Raw genomic sequence first — 8,435 nt, forward strand, 5'->3', positions numbered from 1 at the left:
GCTGTGCTGCTATGGGATCTCCGCAGCAGTGCAATTGTTCCCCTCTCACATAGTCTAGAGCAAAATGCGGGGTGCAGCAGTGGGGGGCTATGGCCCCTTTTCCCTCCTCTCCAGCAAATCTGCCCTGATTTTACTTTCTTTAAAAATACGTTCTTCATAAAGTTATCTTTAAAATAAAAGGCAGGTTTTCCCTTTTTATTATGCTTTACCTTTTGGCATGTATCGGTAGAAGCAGATGACTGAATACCACTTTTATTTCTAACAAGTTTCACTTTCTGGTTCTCAGGTACTACCAACATATTACAGATTGTGCCCTTCTTCATATATGTTTACTGTGGATACACTGTTTCTATTAGAATTATTTTTTTAATGATAGTGTTGGTTTCAAGTTCTATAAACCCATTCACATTTTTTGCCTGCCCTTTTTTTTGTCTCCCAGGGCCAGGAACTGTCATGTCATACCATGCTGGGGCACCTCTGTGGCACAGCGAGGACAGAGGAGTAGTGTGAGATCGCACCAGAGGATCTAGTGCACTTCCCCTTGGAGTGACTCCAAGTACCTGCTTGCAGACCAGCTTCTCACTTTCTCCTGTGCACCACCACTGTGTGTGCTACAAACCCCTGGATCAGCCGTCAGATGCCACTTGTACTTCAGCTTCTGCAGTGGAGAAGAGGTTCTGGTAACCAAAGGGCAGAAGCTACCTCTGCAGACATCAGGATGTGGTAATGCAAGTGCTTTCTTCAGTAGCAAGACCATTCAAAGGACTTTACGTCAGGACGCTGCTACTCTGCCGTATCTCTGCGTCACAGTTTATTGCAGCCTGAGGAGCCTCTATTACAGTAGCTTGGGTCATTAAAATGATCTAGGTTAAAAATTCCTCTTACAAAGGCCTTGAGAGTTTGTTTTGCTTGGTTTTGATCGGAATCATTTCGCTATCATCAACTCTACTTTCTCCTTAGCACAACTGACAGATTTGCAAATAGCAATGAGTTGCTAGAAGTCAGAAACTCCTCTTCTGCTGGCTTTACTGCTTATCAAAACTGGGGATCGCCTATGCAACAACTACCTCCTTAGCACACAATGCTGAGGGGGCCAGTGGGTATCGCTCAGTAGTGTTGTTCCAGGAGCAGCAATTTGGTGCCAGTGCAAACAGCATTCAGCCCTTTAGCCATGACTGAAATGCAATTTGTGGCAGAATCGTTTTAAGGAAGAGGATTTAGTGAAGTCTTAGCTTTGCAGCCTGGCCTACATTTATGACTCTTGCAGGTATAATAGTATCACTTTTGAAAAATTTGTTTTTTTTTTTCAGGCAGTTATATCAATAAAATCTCTGGTGTGGATTTAACTATACCAGCATAGAATTGCCTTAAATAGGAATACTAACTATTCTGTTTCTCATATATTAATTACTCTGTAAATATAATGCACTTTGTTGTGACTTTACACTTAAATCTATTTAATTGTTTAAAGCAGGTTAAGGAATGCTCTGCGGTGACTAGCTCACACTGTCCTTAACAGATAAAACTTTGATGTAGTATCTTTCAAAAAATACCCCAGCTTTTCTTGCTAAAAATTTTTTTCAAATGTCTGTTTCTGTCTACTTCTATAACTAGGCGTGTATAACAGATATGAACGCGTGTGCCTGTGCCTACAGATATATCTTTCATATGCATACATACAGATTTGAAAAGCTATGTAGCACAGTTGCTTTGCATAATGAGTTTCATTTTTTTTCACAGGTCAGCACCTTAAGCGAACCTTGGAAAAACTATTGTGTGATCAGTCATCGCACTGAAGCAGCAGCACCCATTTGGTAAAGGTAGTCTTGGATAAAAAGCTGAATGCTGTGGTTTCAGTGACTTATCGTTGAAACCTTGTGGTTTCTGTGTAGGAGGCTGTATAAGCTGGACACGTTTGACATCCTTGTTTCTGAGCTGTGAAATCTGTACATCTAATTTATGAAAATTATCTCTGGTTTAATTTTATTCTTTTTTTTAATGAAGTCAACATATTTTCCTTGCATTCAGTGGAAACAATAATGGAAATGTTTTAAGTTGTACTGTGAGCCTGTTTTGACCTCAAAAAGGGAGAAGAATCAAGATATTCTTGATTATGATTAAGGTCTAAGAAGGAAATTAAAATTACATGTAGGGAGTTAGTGGTGAGAGGAAGGCCTTTCTCAAGTGTGGAGACAAATAGAGAAATTAACTGTGGGAAATTGCATAGACATTGTAAAATAAAAATCTTCCAAGTGAGAATTTGATTTTAAAAAACCATAACATCTAAGTAAGGTAATTCAGAATAAACTATGGTACTGATACCATTTGGGGTAACCAGCTGTATTTATGGTCTTTCAGGTGATCTAAATAAATAAGTTTACATTTAAGGTAAATCCAAGACTAATGAATCTAAAGGTTGGACAAAGAGGGAGCTGCAGCAGAAGCAAGTGCAATCACAGAAAAACGTAATTGAACATTAGATCAGTTATGTGATTTTTTTTCTTTGGTACTTGAGTTTTATGCTATGTTCAGTGAATTGATTCAGTTTGTTGATGGGTGAAATGTGCCAATGTTGGTACAATGGACAGAGCAGGTATGCATAGCTGGAATTGGAAGGAGGGGAGAGGAAGTTCTTGGCTTTGCTGTGCTGTGTAGGTGTAGCGGAAACACATCCATATCTGCATCACCAAACTGGAACCAGGAGAGTTACGGACCCACCTGCATTGGCCTTTGTTTGTTCCCTTCCTCTTCTTTCTTCTGCTCTGGTGAGTGCCTGCTGTCCTAAAACTCCCTAGAAAGCTGAGCTCGGGCAGTGGAGGATACCTGAGCCTCTAATATTGGTTAAGCCTCTTCCCTTCGCTGTCATGAGCAATAACTGCAATGACTGCCCAAACCCTGAGTTTTCACCAACAATTTTGCCTCTGGCAGGCAAGTTCCCAGAAGTATGTACACCATTCCCTGTATGTGAACCTTTGGAACCGTATTAAAAACAAGCCAGCACCTCTGAATAGAAAACAAAGGAGAAGAAAAAGAACAATCAAGATACAAAACAAAGTTTCTTGCCAAAATACAAATAAAACAGCTACTTGTGTGAAAATAACTAGTCAGTGCATTTGTGGGAGTACAAAAATCTCTCTGAAAACAGTAGTCAAAGAATTCTGTGAAGCAAAGATTGAAAGTGTGATCACCCACTGTCAAATAATTTCAGAAGGATGACTGTAAGATTAATCTTAATAATTTTCAGTAATTTCCATATCGAAACATTGATAGAAGACCATAGATTTTAATTCCTCGCTACTGCCTCATTGGTCTGAAAAGGTTGTTCCTTTTCAAGAAAAAAAAAAAAAAAAGGTGTTACTCTAATGTCGTATCTTTGACTGGGAAATTAAGGTGTCTTGTCCTGCTTGTGTTTTCTTTCCAGAAACCTAAGCCAGTAAACATGATGACTGCATCCATAGGTGAATATACAAGAAAATAGTAAAATTGCTGTCTTAAGGTACTCTTCTGGACAATAACATTTTTCTTTGTTATTTATGTGCTTCTTGCAGACTTAACACTTGATACCCTGTTCTTTGAGCATAGCTGTTTCTGTGAACTCACTTGTGGGAAACCAAGAGAAAACAAGGAGGCACTGAAGATGCTAGTCCAGATCAGTGGAGGCTTTGGAAATCACGTTTTTCCCATAATTGCTGCAAATGTGGGATATGCAGATAACCAAGGAAGAACTCTCTTCTTTGGCATCCAGAATTTACCCAGAGGCAGTATCATAAGATTCAGCATTCCGCTCCATATAGCTGAACTTCCAGTCCTGATCCTCTCCTTCTGATTGTCATAAAGATTATACAACTATTTTTTATTGAACCCAAGGAAAAACTCTATCTATGCCTCTGTTTTATCTTTTTTTTTTTTTTTTCTGTAACTAAACCTATAGTTCTTCAGAGCTCTCATTGGCAGCATTTTTAGGTGGTTTCTTAGCCACTACATTTCTACTTGTATCTCTGAGCCTGCCTTCCTTCTAACCTGCCTGCCTGTTGCTGGCCAGGGATAGGCAGTGAAGCACCAGTGCAGCATCTCTTGCCCCAGGCACCCCCTCTCCCTCCCAGGATGGTCCCATCCTGGCAGCTGAGGAGCCAAAGCAGCCGCTTGAATCTCCCCTTCTGCAGGCTTGACCCCCACGGTGTTGAGGGCTCAGAGCAAAAGTCACAGGAGGTCCTTTTTTCCTCACCTCCTTCTAGCACCAGCCACTCACCAGCTTTGGTGTTTGCCTCTCAGGGAACAAGTTGTCACTGACCCAGCCGAACACGTACCTTGCTGTGGCAGGGAGCTGTTAGGCTGAACCAGCCATCACGGCAGTGTGTATCCTGGGAGGCGCTTGGCCATCTGGGCACAGAGACGCTGCAGGGACCTTGCCATGCCTTCCCAGGAAGACACGGTCTTACCAGCTGAGAAACACTGCTCTACACCATGCAAATGACCGAGATGACGGTGGAAGCTTGCCTCCGGGGTGTTTCTTCTTTTTAGTTTTTTAAGGGCATCTTTCATTGTCCTGCAGCCTAGAAGGTTACACCTCTTTGGTCACCCTCCTCCCCTTTTGTGGAATACTTATTTTAACCCTGATCATTTCAGGCATCTGATTTACACGTGGACCATAGGCAATTTTTCCTGCCCCACTGGGCATGGCAGGCTATGCACCCAGCAGGCATGAGAAGGAGAGGGTGGATGTGACTGTGTCCCACCCAGCCTTCGCCTTCAAACCAGACCTTCACCTGCTACTGCCATCAGCTGAGCTACTGCTGGCAACTGCACGTGTGCTTGGAGCCCAACCACAGGCAAAATAAAATGTGAAGAACTTAAATCACGAGGAAGATTGCATTTTACTTGCCCTTTGGACTGGTCAAAGAGTGCACGTGTACCAGTGCTTTTAGCCACAACACCTTGATCTCCCGGAGTTGTGTGTCCATATCATGCACCACACATAGGGAGATGATGACTGGACTCCAGACACTGCAAAATAATTGTACTTGATACTGTTGCACAAAGGGTGACAACATGAAGGAAATGGAAACATTAAAGCTGAGAACAGGAAAACTCATGAGAATGTCAGAAACAGCCTGAAGAAAAAAGGAGACGACAATGTAATTTCCAAAACAGTAACTGGAGATCAAAGGAGGCTGATGTTCTTTCAAATCGCTGTTGGTGGCAGGTGTACAGGAGGTTAAAGAATGTTATTTTTAAAGGTGCCATGAAAAATACAGAGAAGCAATAGACCCTGTAGCTTTTTTCTTGGCTCTCTTCTTGCCATTGCCCCTGCATTTCTGTGTTGACCATGCTGAGTTTTTCTGAGAGAAATGCCATCAATTAATTGTCTTTATATTGAGAAGAGATTAAACTGTTTTACCCTCTGTTATAATCCTATGCCATGGAAACTCTCCTTACTCATTCTCTGAGATGCCTTGTTTTCTACTCTATTGCCAGATCTAGTTCAATGCTTTTAAGGATTGAACTGCACAGAGTTTCCCTTTTAGGTCTGCTCTTTATATCCTGATTGATTTTATTGGTTTGGTCTGATTTCTGTCAAAACTAATAAATAATTAGAAATACGAAAATGTTTCATGCTGACGCTTTCATATGAGCATTTCAATTTTCTATTTATGATATTTCATTGTCAAGTTTTGTTTGATTTGAAGTAGTTTTAAAAGCTGGGAAAGAAACATTTCTTCATAGTTTGATGCAGAATGTCCGACTGGAAGTAAGCTTTTTTTTTTTTTTTGCTAGACCGTCTCAATAATTGCAATATGTTTTGTGCCACTTCATATGTTTTCTGGCAAATGAAAGAGTCAGATGCGTGCCCTGTTTTAGGCAATCAGTCTAGCATTTAATAGTCATTCTCTGTGCTTTCTTAGATGTTTATGATTCAGTATACGTGCCTGATGGCTCTGAAGCATTTCTATGCCCGCTCTTTATTTTTTCACAGGTGGGAAACAATGCCAGGGTTATGTACAGCGGGTAATCAGTATTCCAGAAAATGAAGGACAAAGAAGTAAGTGTTAAAGTACACAAGGAAAGCATGACCTTTAGCATATACAAACTCTGAAATTAGTCCTTGTCCTTCCTGCTGTATCCATGAGGGTTAAGTGATCTGATATAAAAAAGGGAGGTTGGCAAATCAGTGTGCCAGAGTAGAACTACCCAGGCACTTTAAGGCAGTGTATAAGCGTCCAGGATAATGCAGGTTGAAGAAAATACTGTGACTTTGAAGGACTCCTGGGAAGAGGGGGCCGGAAAACTGTTCACTGGGGAGAGGTGTGGGCCCTTTACCCCAAATTATTCGCTGTGGGAATAAGCCTGGCACCACTCCCATCACCACTGCCTCCGCTTCCCTGGCACGGTCCTTATGTGCACGTGCCCCTGCTGTTAGTCCTCCCTCTAATTTGTTGGGTGACCAAATATGAGTGACCATGAGGAGCTGTGGAAAATTTGTGAAAGGTTTGTGCAGCTCAGGGAATGGCTAGCCAATGTGTATCTGCTTAGGTCTGGGGACTGGAGACGAGGTGAAGTCCTTTGACCTTATTAATGTTTGTCTGCTTCTAACAGGGCCAGAGCAATTTTCTTTGACTTACCAGACCAGGCTAGGGAATCTGGATTTACCAGCTGTTACTACTACAGGTAGTAGTTTCCTTTATTTTTTGGTCTCACAGAAGGATAAATAGTGAGACTTTTGGAATTAAAACAGTGTCTTTATGTTTAACCTGTTCCTTGATGTTTAGAGAAAGACAGGGTTAACATTTTTATAGGGTTAAGAGAATAGTCAGGAGAAGCCAATATTTCATACAATAAATTGTCTTCTCTCTATAAAATTGTATTTTATACAGTACGTTGTCTTCTCATTAATGTAAATTATTCTTCAGTGTTATTTAACATCTTCCATAAGTTAGTGGAGGATGTCCTAATATGGGTTGATGTGGACTGCTATGCCTTACTAGTTCTTTAGACATAAACAACACTTCTTTGCACCTAGTAGAAATGGGGTAAAAAAGCCTTATTTAGCTATTTTTCAATTCCTGTTTTGACCACCCTTTGGCTGCTTCTTGCTCTGGACTTGTTCCAAAAAATCTGTACTCTCTTCCTGAAGGTATTCAAGGGAGCTCACAACATGGGGCACTCAAGGTTTGCTTAAGAAAAAGCCTGTAACTCAGCCCTGCATTTCTTCAGTTTAAATGAAATAGCCCAAACTAGAATAGGAGCCAAGATTTCTGTAAGGATGATGATGTGCCTGAACAAGACCAGATTGGTGCTAAGAGAGAGCTATTACACCGGTATGAATCAGAGCAGCCTGAGTCCGCACCTCCATTGCTTCTCGGTCTAGTACTGAGAAAGCTTTTCAGGTCTGATTAGTCATTTGAGTTAAGTGTAATAAATGTCAGAGAAACTAATTAAAAAAAACCCTCAGTAAATGTGAGGCATAGCTGCTCTCTAGTGGACTTGTGAATAGTGTCAGCAATGTAAGTACGCTTAACATCCCCAGAATATAATCATGTAGATTGATACTCTGCTGAGAGACAGAAGATGAAAACTTCCTACAAATGAGTTCAGCTGTTTCTTTATTTTCTTGCTGTCTCTCCCCTCCTTATGTAGCTGACTTACACCAGGGTCACAGTGAAATGGCAGAATGCAGTAGCAACTTTAAACAAGATCTGTCCAATGCTGCGGTGAGCAATATTTCATTATTTGTTCGTTGTAGTTTTGTTTGCAGATGACAGTGTTTCCATTCAGCATCATGTGAGAGTGGCAAGTATCTTAGAGCTAAGGAAAACCGTTTTATCAGAAAAGGGGAGGCGTGCAAAGTACATGTACTTATTTCCTTATGCCATACAGAAAGGTAGCAGAGAAAAAAAATACTTACTGCATGTAGGATCTTGGCATTTGGAAAGGTGGGGTCCTCTCAGGCTTTCTCAGGAGAAAAACTTCTGATTTCAGTGGGTTCAACGTCAAATCAAGTCAGCATGCCCAGTCATAAGTGCATGCACACAGAGGACCTCGTGTAGCCTGGCTGCCCAGCAGGGTCTGGGGCTGGCTGTGGTACGGAGCAGTGCTCAGCCTGCAGACAACCCCCAGGGACAGCACGGGGCCGAAACGTGGCACTTTTTGTTCCTGACCTCTCCAGCAGCTTCACTGGCTCAGTGTTTAGCTAGCTCTCCACTATGTGTCAAGAAATTCTCCTACATCCACTAGAATGCCCCCAGAAATAATCTTCTGCCTGTATTGATTTCTTGATGGGTAATCTTTTAAAGAATTTCAGAACAAACCTATCAGTTACATTCTTTTATTACAGTAACTCTAGCAAAAATTAGTGACATATTTCCTCAGTAGCCCTGCAATAACTTAGGGACTAAATAACGTGATTCAAACCCACTAAAGGTTCATGGAAGTGACTG

The sequence above is a fragment of the Vanellus vanellus genome (genome assembly GCF_965231255.1).
Source record: "Vanellus vanellus genome assembly, chromosome: 4".
Taxonomy (NCBI): Eukaryota; Metazoa; Chordata; class Aves; order Charadriiformes; family Charadriidae; genus Vanellus; species Vanellus vanellus.